We start from the raw sequence: 19336 nt of genomic DNA, 5'->3' as shown, positions 1-19336 counted from the left end.
TTTAACGTAAGTACTGCTTTAAAGTACCTACACTGTCTAAGATGTATCACATAGTCGTATTTTCTACCGGAGTTGCATGTCTCACTGAAGTGGTTGTCAGTTGAATAATATACACAATATTTTTCTATGCGTGGTGCCTATGTCACGAAAAAAATGTAGCCTTCAGTTGTCATGTTCATAAGACCATTGATTCAGGCTCGGCATTCGTATATCAGTCAGTCAGTTAGTTTACCCCTGTACACAAAGAGGTGGTAAGGACTGTTTTACATGTGTACGGGCTAGACTGACATGACACAACCAATTGGAAACAGCAGCGCTCCTTGATATGAAGACGTGATAAAAAGACAGAATGAGGAAGAAGGTGACATGAGCTACCTAAATGAAAACCTTAAGGATAATAAAACACTTATGACAGTTGTGATTGGTCACTGAGTAGTAAATAACGCCTAATCAAGTACCTGTTCGCAAAAATTAAACCTTTTACGAAAATATAAACTTAATAGTCATATATAACGCCTCCTCAATTTTCTTTTCCATTCATCTGAATATTATTTTTGTCAGCAACTTGGATACATGAGCTGTTAAGCTGAATGTGTGATAGTTCTCACGCTTGTCATCTCATACAGTCTTCGTAATTATGTGGACGATATTTTACCGGAAGTCACATGGTATTTTGCCAGACTCATTTAGCCTACATACCAACATAAATAGTCGTTTCGTTGCCACTTCCGCCAATGATTTTAGAAATTCTAATGGAATGTTGTCTATCCTTCTTGCCTTATTTGATCGGAAGTCTTCCAGAGCACTCTGAAATCCTGATTCTAATACTGGATACCTTATCTTTTCTAAATCCACTTCTGTCTCTTCTTCTATCACATGAGATAAATCTTCCACCTAACAGAGACCTTCAGTATACTCGTTCCACCTATCCACTCTCTCCTCTGCATTTAACATTGGAACTCCCATTGCAGTCTTAATTTCACCACCCTTGCTTTTAATTTCAATGCGGGTTGTCTTGACTAATCTGTATGATGAATCAGTCCTTCCATAAATCATTTCTTTTTCGATTTGTTCACCGTTTTCATGCAGCAATTTCGTCCTAGCTTCCCTGCAATTCATATTAATTTTATTGCAAAGCGACAAGTTCTTTTGTATTCCTGAATTTTGCTGAACGCTTTTGTACTTTCTTCTTCCATCGATCAACTGATTTATTTCTTCTGTTACCCATGATTTCTTTGCAGTTACCTTCTTTGTACCTATGTTTTTCTTTCCAATTTCTGTGCTTGTCCTTTCTTAAGATCTCCATTCCTCTTCAAATCTACTGCCTACTGGGCTATTCCTTATTGCAGTATTTACAGCCTTAGAGAACTTCAAGCGTATCTCGTCATTCCATAGTACTTCGGTATCCCACTTCTTTGTGTACTGATTATTGCTCACTAATCTCTTAAACTTCCGCCTACTCTTCATCACTACTACATTGCGATCTGTGTCCATATGCGTTCCTGGGCACGGCTTGCAATCCAATATCTGATTTCAGAATCTCTACTAGCTGAAATCTTCCCATATCTCCCAACCCTTTCCCCGGACACCTCCTCCTCTTGTGATTCTTGAACAGAGTATTCGCTACTATTAGCTGGAATTTAGACTTTCTACCCTCTCGTTTCCAGTACCAAGCCTATAGTCTCCCGAAACTCTTTCTTCTGCTCCTTTCCCTACAACTACATTTCAGTCCCCCATGACTATTATGTTTTCATCTCCGTTTATGTACTGAATTACCCGTTGACTTTCTATATCTCAACACTAGAAGTAATACGTGGGTCAATTTTGACACACGATGGTCTTTCGAGGTCTGTACCCCCTTCACAATCATCGCAGGACCAAATGCTCCCGTGACTTTTCACCATTTATGGTGTTGTACAACTCACCAAAATTTCAGTCCCCTAGCCCACATAGAAGTATGAAAACTTTACCTGCTATACCAATAGTACCATGTGGGTCACTTTTGACCCTTATACATTTTAACGCAATTTGATGGCAGGAACACCGATTTTCAGACACCAAATAGTTTCTGGGCGTGCCTCGACATTATTCACAAGATGTTGGAGTATATTACGACGCTTTGGGCCAAAAAGGATGCGAAACACGAAGAATTCGGTGGTGGGGCGGTACTTTCGATCAGCGCGGCTTTCCGTTTTATACGGACTGGTAACATGACGACCTACGGGTGACACTGCGAGCTACAAAGTAACATACAGTGGGAAAGTCGCCTCTCCCCCCCACCCACACTGCTGTCTGGGGCACGGCTAATAGTTCTCTTATACGACAGAAAATGTCAGTCGCGTCGCCATTACGGAACATGACGACTGACGAATTCTTCTACATGAAACTGGCAGCTGAGTGAATCAAAAAAGGACAAGTTTAGTTGGCACTCTTCGGAGATCACTCAAGGAGGTGACTTACAAGTCAGACGCTAATCTTATCACAGCATACCAAGGGAAAAAGAAAAAAAAAAACCTTATTCTGGGCAACATGCTGCTAGACGTCAGATGAGTAAGAATACTGAGAAGAAACTTCCAGGAACTGTGAAGTTTTATGCTGGAACTAAGGGTGGAGTCGATATTGTTGACCAAATGCCCAGACGCTACTGTGTTCGAGCTGGCACCCACCGATGGCCTGTGCGTGTCTTCTACAATATTCTTGACCTTGCCATGATCAACGCTCACACAATTTTTTAATTTACTTACCTCTCGCCGAGAGTTTGTTCTCAAAGTAGCAGATGAGCTTGATGCCCTCTACAAACTGCAGAGAGGAGCCAATTTCCCCTTGCAGGAACTCGATACTGGCGCTGGGCAATGTGAAAATAGCAGGTGTTGTCAAATTCAGGTTTCCTGCAAACAACAAAACAACAAAAGAGGAATAAAACATCAAACGTGAGCTTCAAGTGGAGCAAATGTGCGTGTGCAAAAGCTGCGAAGCAGAAACTCTTATACAATGTCTGAACTGTGAGCCATCGCAGCTTAGACAACTCCGTCAGTTTTTGCTCCTAAACATTTCCAAATATTTATAATTATGGACTGAAGTTATTTGTTCTTACAACAAGCAAGAAAACACGCAGAGCTTTTTGGTCATCTGTTGCGTTTTATAATCTTTCACAAATAATCGGTACCTAAAATGTCTGCAAAAGTAAAAATACTGTTTGTACTCACATAAACAATATGTTTTGATTCTGTTTCAGCCTTTTTATAAAGAACAACGTTGTAAAAGTGTTTTGATAACTTGTCTTAATGACGATTGATGAAAGACTGTGGAACTTCTGTAAAATTTAAAATTAAAACGAAGTTTGTTTCTGAAAATTTATGTTCGACAGTGTACTATTCATTTTAGAGACCAAATTACCCTCGCAGCCTACAGTCTTCTTGAACATATTGTCAATATAGCGGCACTTAAAATACCACCCAAATAGGAATAAAACTACAATGGGTCAACAATGACCCACATGGCACTACTACGGGTATGGCCAAGTCCGGTACTTCTAGTGTCTATCTTCAGTTTGCGACTTCGGCATGTGTACCTGAGCTATCGTTGTTGACGATTCTGATGAGAGCAACCCTATCACTGAATAGTTCAGAGTAACTCACCCTCTTCCCTACCTTCATGTTCATGACGAATTCCACTTCCATTTGCGTTTGCTGTTGGTATTACTCTATACACACCTGACCAGAAGTCATTGTCTCCTTTCCATTAAACTTCACTGACCCTCTAAAATGTCTAGACCGAGACTTTGAAGGTTTTCTAGCTTTCGTACCACGTTGAAGCTTCTGACAATCCACGCCTCGACTCTTAGAACGTTATCCTTTGGCTGGTTAATCATTCTTTTTCTCATTGTCATCCATCCCCTAGCAGTCCCCTCCCGCAGATCCGAATGGGGATATCACCATGACACATTTTCAGCTACAGTCCAGATGTCCTGAGGGTACACGTTATGTGTCTTTAAAGCAGTGGTTTCCATTTCATTCTGCATGATCATGCCGTAGATCATGACCGATTCTTCCGCCTTTGCCCGTCCCGTGGGCAAGAGAGTGCTCTGAACCTCTGTCCGCTCATCTACCCTCTTTGACAAGGCCGTCGGCAGAACAAGGGCGACTTCTTATGCCGGAAGCTGATTTTCATTCAAAATTTAAATGGTGGGGGGTTCGAAACTGGGACCAAGGGCGATTTTATTACTAATCAAACATACTACCTTCCTTTCTTAAAATTTGTCTTTCCAAGTACTTATTTTTTAATTTTTTAAATTCGTATTTTTATTTTTTATTTCTTTATATTGTTTTCTTTATTTTTTCATGTTTTATTTTTATTTTTTATTATGTTTTAGGGTCTCTGTCAACCAAGCGCTGGAGGAGACATGATGGGCAGCGGTTGAATCCCCAGGCCTGGCTACGACGCCTGCCCTCTCGCATCGTTGTGCGTCACCCACACCTGTTAATTTCTATTGTACTCATTAATTTTTGTATCAGTTATAAACAGTGGAAAACAAAACTAGTCTACTCTTCTGGAATCCTGGAACCCCAGAAGGTGGTTAGGGATGGCAGATTGCTCGACTCCAAGGTGTAGGCACGTCATGTTTCGTTACGAATCGGGCAGGCGCCCGCCACACTTGGGACACTCCAAGTTAGTGGAGGCATGGTAAAAATGCTTTTGAGACAATTGGCAAAATGTGCTAAGTAACAGGAATAGCGCGCTACCTCCTCATGTGCAATATGCAAGTACTGCCAAAAGTCAAGGCGCTTGTGATGAGCATCTCCGTATAGATACGCCTAGGTCCAGCCCTTTATCCAGAGAACCACTCGAGACTTTGTGGCTGGAAACAGCTGGGTAAAGAAAGGACTCTGGGTCAATAACATGTAGTGGCACTCCTAGAAAACACATGGCCATTTGGCATCCCAACGACCAGACATCTGAAACGGCTACGCATTTGAGTCGGTGATGATCATCTTCGACACTACGGCAGACGGCGCAGAGGGGAGAGCGCACCATTCCTACGGCATGGAGCCGCTGATTAGTTTGATACTTACCCAAGGTCGCACAATACCAGATCGATGTGATATGCGTCGGAAAGAAACTGATGAATGTGCCGCCAAATGACAACCCACCGCAACAATGGGAACTTGCTTTCTACTACGTTGCACGCGACACCACGCTCGAAAAGGACACAGAACTGCTTTGCCTGCGGCAGGCGCATTTGTGGGAGTTCTGCGCGAGCATAACTGAGTTCCACAATGAATGCCGCTATGTGTGCAAACGGGGGCATGATGCTACCGACCGGGCCGGGTGGGGGGGGGGGGGGCGGGCTGGGGAGAGGGATATAGGCACAAGGATGGCAAGTAAATAGTACGTTACGTAATGAAGGTTTCTGATCCCTCCCGACAAGAGGGCTGGGGCAGACACAGGTGGAGACAGAGGCTGATGGAAGGACACTCGAGGATTACACAGATCCTGGATCAAAGTGTCAAAAACGGGGAAATCAGTTAGGTGGCTGTGCAGGCAATCAAAAATAAACTGGCTGCATGGACTATAGCCAGTCCAAATGGTTCAAATGGCTCTAAGCACTACGGGACTAAACATCTGAGGTCATCAGTCCCCTAGAGCATAGAACTACTTAAACCTAAATAACCTACGGACATCACACACATCCATGCCCGAGGCAGGATTCGAACCTACGACCGTGGCGGTTGCGCGGTTCCAGACGTAAGCACCTAGAACCGTTCGACCACTGCGGCCGGCTATAGCCAATCCAAAGCTTGAAGGAAGGATAGAGCAGTTACAAAAGGAAAACGGAAGGCTGTGTAAGCATCCAGTAAAGATATGGTGTGATGTGGCTGCGCAAGCGGCTCCTAAAGCCCAGACAACCAGGGGACAGTTATCAAAGTTTCTCCATCAAGATTAACAAAATCGAACCTACGAAAAATGTTGTAATTGTTGATATCGCCACAGAGGACGATAAAAATAAGCCACTGAGTAATCAGTAGTTATGTAAAGCGGGTAAATGTGAACCACCAAAGAAAAGAAACCCACTGTTTATATTGTATGACGTTCCTGTGAGAATGGAGGAAAAAGAAATCTATAGTACAGTGCGAGAACAAAACTACGATGAACTGACACGCAGACATTTATAAAAGAGTTTAAACTTCGATTTAAGACTGGGCCTCGGTAGGAACGTGATGTTGTGCACCACGTTGCGGCGGTCTTGGGGGAAACGTTCTAACAAGATGACCACTATGGGCAAGCTTTAAATGGGCTTCCATGCAATAAAGGTAAGGTATTGCTTCGTGGTACCCTGTTGCCAAAATTACTGGCATCTCGATCATGTTCATAAGCCCTGTGGCAGGAGGCCAGCTTGCTCGAAATGTTGAACAGAGGACCCTACATGGAAGAACTGCAACAGGACAGGAGTCCGTGTCATATGTAAGAAAAGAGGCAAAAAATCCTGTGGTGCCACTGGAAGAACCTGCCCCATATACAAGAAGCTGGAACAATGATTAATTTCTAGAACTGATTGTGGCTAAACCTTAATTGGGCCTAGGATGCCTAAAAGGAGGTCCTCGAGCAAACAGAGGAGAGATACTGAGAAGGCGAATAAATTCAAAGAGTTTCTGATACTGATCTCAGAGACTCGAAATCAGAGAGTGAATATGGTAGACGTCACACCGAAACAGAGCCCCAGACTCCAACTGGTGCTCCAACCTCCCGTAGCCTGAGATAGCACTGTAGATAGATTACAGCTAAAGTCAATGAATATCCCCACTGACTTCGGAGCCCTGCGGGATATCGTTAAAAAGGTGTTCGAGAGGCGGAATGAAAATTTCGATTTAGACGAGATACACATTCAAGCAGTCCTAGATAATGGGCGAATAGCGCTGGATGGGGAAAAGAGGTGTCATGAGGACAGCGTTAACACTTATTTTCCATGACAATGGATGTAAGTGTTGGACAAATCAACACACATAACAGCAGGTTAGTGATGCAGGAACTACGAAGAGTGTTGGAGGAAAGGAGACTGGCTGTGCTCTGTCTGCAGGAACCATATTCTCGTTCCAGGCAAATCACCTTCATGGCTGCTAGTTGGTAAGCCATCAGCAATGAAGAAAAGCCTAAGGCTGCGTTGATTTCAATCAATAAGTCACTAAGAGTCACGGTCTTGTCACAACTGTCGAACAGCCACTGCAACGTCTCAGAACTTCAGTCATCTCTGGGAGTGCTATTCCTAGTGAATATGTAGACACTTTCAGTACGGAGGGAATATAGAGGAGCACTTAGACCAACTCACTAACGTGATCCCAGAGTTGCGGGGGCATTAGGTCATTTTTATGGCGACATGAATGCGAAATTCCCCTTATGTTTCAGTGGCACTCAGGGTGCAAATGAAGGCAAGGCGGAAGAGAGAATCCTGGCTTTACAACTTATGGTGGCTAACAGGTCCCCCTCCACCTCCACTGACGGAGCACGAATACAGATATCACACTTATCACGCCCGGCGCTGCGAATAATGTTAAGAACTGGAAGGTACATGTCAGGGCAACCACAAGTGATCCTAACATGATCATATTCATGTTAAGTGACTGCCATTGGAACATGAGGTGGGAGGTGCAGCTCAGTTACAACAAGAATGATTGGGAATGAGAGGCAAAGGAAAGGTGACATTCTGACATTATCAGCAGGTGATGAAAACGTGGATAGATATGCCGAGGACCTAGTGAGAGCACTTAACACGGCGGTACCAACCAGGAGGAGAGCCGTAGCGCCCTCTCCACCGCCAAGGTCTGCTGAAGTGGGGCAGATACGTCAGTCTGTCAGGAGAGCAAGGAGGCACTACCAGCGAAACGTCGTCTGGCAGGAAAAACAGCACTGGCTTCAGCAATACTGGGAATCCAATGAGCTGTTCCAAAAGGAGCTACAGGCAGATAGACTCCGCAGCTGGGAATATTAAGGGAGCCCTCTATAAGCTACTTTGGGTGCAGTAAGATCCACTCTCAGGGAGGGGGCTGGATGACAGAGTCAAGGTAGGAAACTGTTGAGGTCCTTCTCGGGTCCTTGTTGCCTCACGATGGTGAACTAGTGGACACAGAGGAGCAGCGCCATATAAGAGAGTGCTGACTATGCTAACAATACAATGGTGTATCCCTTTTCAGAAGAGGAAGTATCTGTCCAAATAGTCCCTGAAGAGGGTAAGGCTACAAGCCAGATGGCATTGTGGCACAGATGGCGCAGTTCCCCGTTCCCCAGATGGTTACACCTCTCACGAAACTTTACTGCGAGTGCATTAGACTGAGGAAATTCCCCGCCATTTGGAAGGGGGCCAACGTCGTAATTATTAAGAGAGATCTACATAAGAACACGGCGAAGATCAAATCATGCAGACTAATCTCTTTGGTTAGACTTATTGGAGAAGCTGTCCGATAACTTACTGGCTGATAGACTGGCGACACACTGAGTGCTACGCGGGATGAGTGACAGCCAGTTTGGCTTTCGGCCGGGGCACTGGCGGCTCCTGTGTAAGAGTACAAGTGCACATGAACACCCTAACTTTGAATTTATTGATTATTTTTCTTTGATGTTGTTATGCGTAACATAGATGCTGCAATCTGAAAGATACGGCATTTAAATCTACTGTGCTACTGCTCCTCCAGACTCTGTGAGACTTGCCAACAGGTTGCAAGCACACTGTAACCTTCCCGTATAAAAATAAAAATGATAATTCTTTTGTTAATATAATATCTCATGAAAACTGATAAATTTTGACGTAAGTAGCGCTACGCCATGGCCCTGTGAAATCAAGCTGAAAAATTCTTACCTCATGATGGTGTCGCCGAATAACGCTGTCTATATATCTGCTCGTAAATGTCACAGCTAAGTGCAATGCTGGCCTATTTACTAATACTGGACAACATTTGTCTGAGATCTGAGTTATTAGAAAAACTGACTTTGCTTATTGACACAGCTGCACAGCTGGTCGTCTGATCACTAAAGAACACATGACTATGATTTGCGAAAATTTCTGAAATATTTAAATTTAAATAAATTACTGGATCGGGACTGGTAATTACTTAAGGCAAAATTATTCCTTCGTTCTTTGTAGACCGGTAAAAATTATATTCCGAAAATCCTATACATTATTGATAAAAGATCTGCAATCCATTATATGAAAAATTGAATATTACAAATCTGGGTCAACTGGTGCCGACGAATCACAAAAAGATTGAAACAAATTCAGATTAACAGCTATGACAAGTGACTTAACTACTCGCACGCCAATAAAAATAATAAAATTTACCTTACAATACATGGCTATGAACTGCGCTGTACCAGCGGTAGACTACAACAGCCCTGTAGCATCGAGCGACTACAACTGCTCTGTAGCAGCGAGCAACAACTGTCGAGACTGCTCTGATCTGCGACTCTATTGCAGCAAAGATATTTTCTGCGCAGGCAGCGCGTGAGCAATACATCGAAATTACATTTGCTCCAGTAGGGTGGTGAACCCGTTACATAACCCTCCACGGGGGTACAAATTTGGCAGCGATGGTGAGTCAATTGGACTTGCCATGAGCAACAAATTTTTCTATTGCAAACAGATGTGAGAAATATAGTTTGCTAAGTCTACAAAACGAGTTTTGGTAATTAATATACATATGGTTTACATAGTTACAGAGTATATATGAAATCATTTACAAATTATACAAGTACTGAACATACAATGGTAGTTATGAATATTAAGAATCAGATAAAGTGCACACGCACTGTATAAGTCGTTAGTATCTTTTATAAGAAGCAGGTGAGGAATGGAAAGAGTAGTATCATGGTTGTAGCACAGTGGGCTGTACATAGCTGCATTGAAAAGTCTGTATCTTTTCACAGAAGCACAACACCAGGTGTGACAATCTGAAGGTCTCTTTTCTGAATCATTTATCAGTGTACCCAAAACACTGAAATGTAGTATTAATACTGCATGTTGACCTTTTTGTAGTACTTTAGGCGAACCAAGCAGTAGCTCCATAATAACATATCCGTTGGTCAGTGTGGTGGACAGTTTGATATGTCAACACTACATACTTGTAGAATCCATAATCTGTACATCAACGCAGAATTAGTGCAAAAAAATGAAATAGAGTGCTCCATGACCATGAGGATGGGCAGGATATAGGAAAGTCTCATTAATTGGGTGAGAGGTTGAAGGATACGTTTAGTCTTTTAACATTTTGTAAAAATTACGTTATTGACATCAATCCAAAGTTACAAAGTATAAGCTGAGTTTTTGTCCCATAACATATGTAATGTAAGCTCACATGAGCGTTTCATTGGCGGTTTTACATAGATATATACTTGATTTGACATAATAAGTAGATAAAATAATTTTTTTATGTAACTCATTTTAGTGGCTTTTAGGAAGCTTTACATGACAATTTTACAAAATTTTGTGGCGTTGAAAGGCCAAACAATAAAAATAAAACATTAAATAAATGTATCATAGAAATCATCAGTAGTAATCTTATATGTTCTTAGCTAGAGAACTGTTGGCACTCAATGGCCTGTAAAAATTTTATTAACTGATACAGATGATATACAAACTGTTATCCAGAAATAGGTGTTATTACATGTAGCATTTAGCTGCTAGTAAGTACATATAACATTGTGCAAGTGTCATAAGGGATACTTAAAACGTATAACATTTAGCCTAGTGATCAAGGTGCCTAGCATAATGACCCATACAGGTAATGGAATCTATGTATAAGACAAGAACGGAATTTTCCAATATATTTTGGACTAGCAATGCATTGCTTTAGGATTAATGGTTAATTGCTTTTGATTTACTGCTGGAAATAAAATGAGTAACGACATTTGTCATTCGTCATGAGTCAGCTGCAGCAAGGTTATGAAATAAGTATATGTGATCACATTCATGAATGATAGAAAGAAGTAGGTAAAGTACAAGTAGTGGAGCAGGTTTAATGACTAAGTGTCTATAGCATATAACTTAAAAACATATTTAAAATTTGATTCTGATGACATGTAATGTTATTCCTGGAAAAAATACAAAGTGGATTTTTAAGCTGAAAGTAGAAATATATGTCTATTATGCAGAAAAGTAATAAACTTTGAATTAACAGGCTATGAAAAATTGTGTTTAATAAGAATGTATTCTAGCTGTCTCTCTCAAAAATATTCCCTCATTATATTATGCGATATATGACATACTGTCAAAAAAGCTACAACAAATACTTAAATAACTACATAGTATCTCATAACTAAAGGGAAAACATCATTATCATCATATGCAAAAAATTAAGACTTCGGTATTCATCACCATCATTTGTTTCTGTCAGCTCAAGGCATGACTTCTCTAGTATCGTTTTCTTCGTATAGCATTGTTACTTTACAGACGAATGGAAAAACTGGTAGAAGTGGACCTCGGGGAAGATCAGTTTGGATTCCGTAAAAAGGTTGGAACACCTGAGGCAATACTGACCTTACGACTTATTTTAGAAGAAAGATTAAGGAAAGGCAAACCTACGTTTCTAGCATTTGTAGACTTAGAGAAAGCTTTTGATAATGTTGACTGGAATACTCTCTTTCAAATTCTAAAGGTGGCAGGGGTAAAATACAGGGAGCGAAAGGCTATTTACAATTCGTACAGAAACCAGATGGCAGTTATAAGAGGCGAGGGCCACGAAATGGAAGCAGCGGTTGGGAAGGGAATGAGACAGAGTTGTAGCCTCTCCCCGATGTTATTCAATCTGTATATTGAGCAAGCAGTAAAGGAAACAAAAGAAAAATTCGGAGTAGGTATTAAAATCCATGGAGAAGAAATAAAAACTTTAAAGTTCGCCGATGACATTGTAATTCTGTCAGAGACCACAAAAGACTTGGAAGAGCAGTTGAACGGAATGGACAGTGTCTTGAGAGGAGGATATAAGATGAACATCAACAAAAGCAGCCGGCCGGAGTGGCCGTGCGGTTCTAGGCACTACAGTCTGGAACCGCGAGGCCGCTACGGTCGCAGGTTCGAATCCTGCCTCGGGCATGGATGTGTGTGCTGTCCTTAGGTTAGTTAGTTTTAAGTAGTTCTAAGTTCTAGGGGACTGATGACCTCAGCAGTTAAGTCCCATAGTGCTCACAGCCATTTGAACCATTTTTTTGAACAAAAGAAAAACGAAGATAATGGAATGTAGTCGAATTAAGTAGGGTGATGCTGAGAGAATTAGATTAGGAAATGAGAGACTTAAAGTAGCAAAGGAGATTTGCTATTTGGGGAGCAAAATAACTGATGATAGTCGAAATAGAGAGGATATAAAATGTAGACTGGCAATGGCAAGGAAAGCGTTTTTGAAGAAGAGAAATTTGTTAACATCGAATATAGATTTAAGTGTCAGGAAGTCGTTTCTGAAATTATTTGTATGGAGTGTAGCCATGTATGGAAGTGAAACATGGACGATAAAAAGTTTAGACAAGGAGAGAATAGAAGCTTTCGAAATGTGGTGCTACAGAAGAATGCTGAAGATTAGATGGATAGATTACATAATTAATGAGGAGGTATTGAATAGAATTGGGGAGAAGAGGCGTTTGTGGCACAACTTGACAAGAAGAAGGGACCGGTTGGTAGGACATGTTATGAGGCATCAAGGGATCACAAATTTAGCAATGGAGGGCAGCGTGGAGGGTAAAAATCATTGAGGGAGACCAAGAGATGAATACCCTAACCAGATTCAGAAGGATGTAGGTTGCAGTAAGTACTGGGAGATGAAGAAGCTTACACACGATAGAGTAGCATGGAGAGCTGCATCAAACCAGTCTCAAGACAGAAGACCACAACAACAAGAACAACAACATTATTATCATCATCATTCTCTTTCATATTATTTCATTATCATCAGCATTTCACATATTATAGAGTTTCTTACATTTAACATATCTCATCATTAAAATTAACGTATATAGTTTTACTTGATAGTCTGCTATTATCGCGTCATACTCTGAAAGAAAAATAATTAGTCAAGGCTGCTATCATACGGTGTGTATAGTATATTCTTGTTAATGGTTGTTAATTTCTGTCCAATTACGTTTCATGGCAAAGTGTTACATTAATGACGAATATGGATTAATATCTAGCATTTACATTATATACACATTAAAGGGAAATTTATTTCTAATGGTATGATCAAATATAAAATAGCAAAATTTTTGTTTGTTTTATAACATACGTCAAGGGATGTGCAATTAACATAGTATAATAGAAAAATGTGTAGGTACAAATCCATAGACAAGAATATTTTCAAATGCAGAAATGCATACACAATATCACAATGTAGTGGCATAAAGAAATATGCCATAAACAAGATAGTGGGATATCATAATGCAAAAATGTCAAAGTGAACTGGTGTTCGTTATATCTTAAAAACTACATATTATATACAGAGAATATTCTATTTTCTATAGGAAAACCATCATATGTACATTATAAAGTGGAAAATGTGCTAGGTCTGATTACAATAAGTGAGCTGACCTACTAAGTACAAGTTACTGGGAATTTGCCAAGAAAAGTTCTGTTATTTATATAATGTGCACGGTCAGATATTACGACAAGAAAAACGACCTGCTAACCTCATCTTGCCGGGAATTTACCAAGAAAAATACTATCATAATCAGTATGTGGTGACGTAAATGTAACGGGAAATGGCATTACAGTGTGACAAATCATTAAACAAGTTCATTCTATAAAGGCTTTGACGCTGGAAATGTGGTGGTTAGCTTTTGACTTTCTGGTTCGTAAAGTTTCGATATGTACGACATTTGGGTGAGGAATGTTGCGATTTCTCATTGGGCCAGCGAATAGAAGTTCAAGTTTACTATATCTACTCTTTGGTCTGTTGGATAAATAATGTGTGTGCACCAATATCGCCTGTTCTATGCGGAATTCACAGAGTTTACAAGCCTGTTTTTGCTGACTTTTGTGGAGCTGTGCGGCATGCTTGATATTGTTGAGCGCAATGTCAATTATTTCTGGTGACGTAGTCGACGTGATGTAGGAAAAGGTACCAGTTCATTAATTTTATTGGGTAGTTCAACGCTCTTCAAAATAACAGTAGGAGATAACATAGTGGATTCATTTGGTATAGAATTAATTACATCTTGGAATGAAAAAATGTGTCTGTCCCAAACAATATGTTTCTTATGGCAATATATTCTAAATAATTCACCAATTTCCTTCATCCAACGTTCAAAAGGGTTGGAGGAAGCATGATATTTGGATATATAAATCGGAGAAATGTTTCTAGCTTGTAACATACGTCTCCATGTTGCAGATCGAAGTTGTCGTCCATTGTCGGAAATTACTTTCAGTACATCACCTACATGACGCAGAAAATGTTTTACGAATGCATTTGAAACAGATTTAGCAGGAGCTTTGCGTAGATGTAAAAAAAAAACCTGTGTTAGATCTAGGAATCGGTCCAAAGATGTGTACAGCGGCTATATGTGAAGTAGGATGGTTTAGCTTTCTGGCAGATTTTACATGACGCTAAAACTCGTCGAATACGTTTTTCCATGTTGGCAAAATAATAGTTCTGTCTTAGGATGAGAAAATATTTTCTGGCTCCATAATGGGCGTAGCTTAAGCCAGTAAACCAGATTAATTTGTTAACAAGCTCTTCAGGAATGCAGAGTAACCAATTGTTGCTGTTAGGGCGAGAACGATGAAACAGATTGTTGTTACATACAGTATAACTGTTTCTAATGGTAACGCGTTATTCCTGACATGCCAATGGTATTTAATTTCTTTCCATACATTGTCTTTGTTATGTTCTTTCGCAATGTCTCGTAATGAGGACGAAATGAAATTTTCAAATGTGACTTGTTGAATATACCTAAGGCTGAAATTTGTTTGGCAGAAGTTGGCTGCGACGTCTTGCTGATTGTTGCTAAGAGAACGGGATAGTGCGTCTGCTACAATATTTTTCGCACTGGAAATATGAACAATTGTAAAATCAAACTCCTGTAAATAAAGTTTCCATCTACTTGATCTGTCATGTGTGAATTTGGCGGAAAGTAAAAACTGTATAGCTCTATGGTCTGTGTAAACGGTAGTATGTCCTCCATAAAGAAAATGCCTAAATCTGGTAAATGCTCATACAACAAATAATGTTTCAAGCTCTGTAACTGAATAATTCCTTTCAGCAGGTGATAGAATGCGACTTGTAAATGCGATGGTTTTGATTACTGTAGTACGATCTTCTTCCATTTCTTGAAAAATGTGTACGCCTTGAACGGTGTTAGAACTGTCTGTAGCAATGGAGAATTTTTTGGTGGGATCTGGGTGTTATAAAAGTGGTACGTTCAACAAGGCATGTTTCAGATTAATAAATTCAGATTGTGCTTGGTTATCCCACGACCAAAAAGTGTTTTTGCTTGTCAACTGGCATAATCTAGAGGTGTCCAAAGCAGAGTAATGAATAAATTTACGAAAAAAGTTAATTAATCCTAGAAAACTACGGAGCTGTTTGTTAGTCGTTGGAACAGTAATATCATATAAAGCTTGAGGTTTTTCAGGGTTAGGCGCAATGCCTTCTGCTGAGATTACATGTCCAAGAAATTTTATGGAGGTTTTGCCAAAGTGCGATTTGCTAAGGTTAACTGTGAGTTATTGTGCACGTAAAGTTTAGAACAGTTTTTCGAGAATGAAATTATGTTGAAACAGTTAGCTTCTGCTATAAGGATGTCGTCTATGTGCGTTGTGACTATCTTTATGTTCTTTCGGAAGTATTGAGTTCATACCACTAATAAACGCTGCTGAAGAAATTGTTAAACCAAATGGTAATTTGCAAAATTGGTAACAATCGCCAAAGCAGAGAAAAGCTGAATCTGCCAAAACCCGGATTTTAAATCTAAGGTGAAAAAGATAGTAGTACCATGAAATTTCTGAAGAAGTTCTTCTAGTGTCTGTGGGCAATCTGTTTCATTAATGATAATGTCATTAACGCGACGAGAATCTAGTACAAGGTGAAGTGAGCCATCTTTTTTCTTGACAATGTGAAGCGGGTTTATATACGGACCAACTGCCGGTTCGATAATGCCTTGGTGTATCACAGTTTATAGTTCTTCCTTGACTTGCCGGCCGCGGTGGTCTAGCGGTTCAGGCGCTCAGTCCGGAACCGCGCGACTACTACGGTCGCAGGTTCGAATCCTGCCTCGGGCGTGGATGTGTGTGATGTCCTTCGGTTAGTTAGGTTTAAGTAGTTCTACATTCTAGGGGACTGATGACCACAGACCATGACTGATGACCATAGTGCTCAGAGCCATTTGAACCATTTGAACCATTCCTTGACTTGTTCTCTATGGATATAAGAAATAGGATAATGTTTGGCTTTAAATGTATCATGCTGTTTAACTTGAAATTCATACCTAAAACCGGACATAGTACCAGGGAAGTCAGAAACTGGGGCTTGCTGTAAAAGAATATTGTGTAGTTGACTACGTTCGTCATTTGTATTTGCGTTACTCTGTTTTACTTTATCAGAAATCGTTTGTATCACGTCGTAATCAAATTCGTCTGGTGTATCGTAGTTGTGTACATACGTATCTTTGAAAAAAGTGGAATGCCAGTCCGTGTTACGGGATGTAGAAATGACTTCTGTTCGATTAATTGCCTGTCTTCTCCTGAAAATGTGTGCTGACATTTCAATGCAAGCTGTTCTTTTCCATCTTTTACATGATATAAGACTTTTTGAAATCGATAATTGCGTCGTGTTGTACCAAAAAGTTCTTGCCTAAAATGACGTTTGTCGTCAATAAAGGAACAACCCAAAAGTTTGTGTGAAACGTATGACCTGCAGTAAAAAATGATAAGTGTCTCTGTAGTTTTACATCTACTCCTTTACAGGATACAGCACCTCTTTCTTTAGTTTTGCCTACTGGAAACGTAGGATAATTGTTTTCGTTGTTACATTTGTTGAAAGTCTCTTCATTTATTACCGAAATAGGTGATCCAGAATCGATTACTGCTGAAAATGGCCGGCCGAAGTGGCCGAGCGGTTCTAGGCACTTCAGTGTGGAGCCGTGCGACCGCTACGGTCGCAGGTTCGAATCCTCCCTCGGGCATGGATGTGTGTGATGTCCTCAGGTTAGTTAGGTTTAAGTAGTTCTAAGTTCTAGGCGACTGATGACCTTAGATGTTAAGTCCCATAGTGCTCAGAGCCATTTGAACTGCTGAAAATGTAAGTGATCCAATTATTACTTCAATAACAGGGTGGGAAATAGTTTTTTGTTAAACTGGTTTTTCATGTAAAAGCGTATCCCGGATATCGTCAAAAGTAATCACATTTTCGTGAACAAAATCTTGTCTATCAAAGGTGTTGGTACGTTGGTGGAAGATGCAACCGGTACTGTATCTAGTCGAACATTTTCTGGCGTGCTGTTATTTGATGGAGGATGCTGTGGCATTTCAACTATCCTTACTGTTCTATTACTTCGTTCTGACGCACTAGGTTGAGGATGATATCGACTGTCTGGTTCAATCATGATAATCTGTGGTTGTGTATGATTCTGCTGCTGACAAAACCTACTGTTATTAAAAGTGCGTTTGTCATGATAGTTACTATTATACGGTGCGTTGCGATGAGAGCTTAAATAATGGTTTTTCTGTGCGTGTTGGTTTCCTTGTTGCTGAGAGTTACTGCTCGGCGGAGCTGATGCTGTACGTGCAGACGGCGTAACATCAAAGTTTGGTTGACCTTGGAAATTACATTGTTGGTTAGGTATGCCAACCTGCTGGTTCTGTTGTTGTTGTTATGGGGAAAAGCCTCGATTGTTGCCAAAATGTGTCTGCGGTGGCTGTCAATTTTGTGCATATTGCTGATTAAAATTCTGTCTGTTATTAAAGTCGTGCTGGTAGTTCTTGTCATTTCTGGAACGTCTATTTTCCTAGCTATTAAAATAACGTGGCTGTTCGTAGTTACCATATACCTGTTGGCCTTGGTTATGTTGTGGAATATTTTTATTTATGAATGAATAATCTGACTGTTGGGCTTCCAAAAGCTGTAATAAATCTCTAAATGCCGAAATGTTTTCTTTCTGTTGTCCAGTTAAGAGCAATACTCTTAACGACCGTGGTAATTTCGAAATACATACAGTAGCTGGATTAGAGCTGACTCGCTGTATGGTTCGCATAAATATTGGTTTTGGTGTACCAGATGTTGAAAGAATTGCGTGAAAGTAGAGAAATTTGAGTTTTCATAATTCGGTAGGCTGATTAACTGATCCTTGATACCGCGCTGTGTCGTTTTCGACCAATACGCTGACAGAAAAGCATTTTGAAATTCTTCTACTGAGTAACATTGTCTTGTGATCGGTCTCATCGAGTTGCCTTCTAAAAAGCTGCAAATAAATTCTAGCTTGTGCGTTACAGGACAAGTAGATGGAAATGTGAAAGTAAATTGTGGTATCCAGTCCAAGGGGTAAATTTGTGTTCTATCATTCTTCAATGTCTTAAAGTTCCTAACGGATAAAAAGTGATTGTAGTCAAAATTATCGTCTCTAAATGTTTGAGCAAGATCAGGGTTGTATAAGAATGTGTTTGTCTGCGTCTGTTCGGAATCTAAGTCACGTACTCTCTGTAATCTACCTAAGTTGCGTTGGCTGTAGGAGTGTGACAAATGCTCAGAACGTGGCGTATGCTGTGAGATGTTATAGGCTGAAACATTTTTCGTTTCTGTCACTTAATGCTGTAAAGATGACATTTTTCGACGTACCATATTATCGGATGTACCTATCTCACTGACTGTTTGCTGCATATTTTGAAATTAGGTTGCCTGAGTGAAGGAAATTGGTGACGTATCGTCTGATTTAATGCCATTATTGTTCTCGATAACATAAACTCTACCGGCTAATTCATCAGATTTTTCAGTTAGTGCTTTTACCTGGTTGTCATTTCTGGCGTCACAAGCATCAATCTGTTTTTGCATTTTACGCGCGGTTTTGTTTAATTTCTTAACGTCTGCTTTAATGGCATCGGGATCCTGTACTAATTCCAGCTGTCCAAGTCTGCTAGTAAGTATCTGAAAGTTTTCTGTGTATTTGTTTTCTAAGGTCTGAATATTGGTGTCTGTTTTTGTTTTCAGAATCAGTAAGGTCATCCTGTAGTTCTGTGTTCGATTGTTTGACCGAGTTAATTTCATCCGATACTGCAGCAGTGTTGGTGTCAACGTATGTTTTTGCTTTCGCGAACAACTTGCGCTTATCTTCCTGCCTCTGTGTAGTAACTGTTGGCATGAATTTTTCCTTGCTTTGTTCG

Source organism: Schistocerca nitens, chromosome 7 (genome assembly GCF_023898315.1).
Source record: "Schistocerca nitens isolate TAMUIC-IGC-003100 chromosome 7, iqSchNite1.1, whole genome shotgun sequence".
NCBI lineage: Eukaryota > Metazoa > Arthropoda > Insecta > Orthoptera > Acrididae > Schistocerca > Schistocerca nitens.
The sequence above is the reverse complement of the archived record's forward strand: the minus strand, read 5'-3'. Positions refer to the sequence as shown.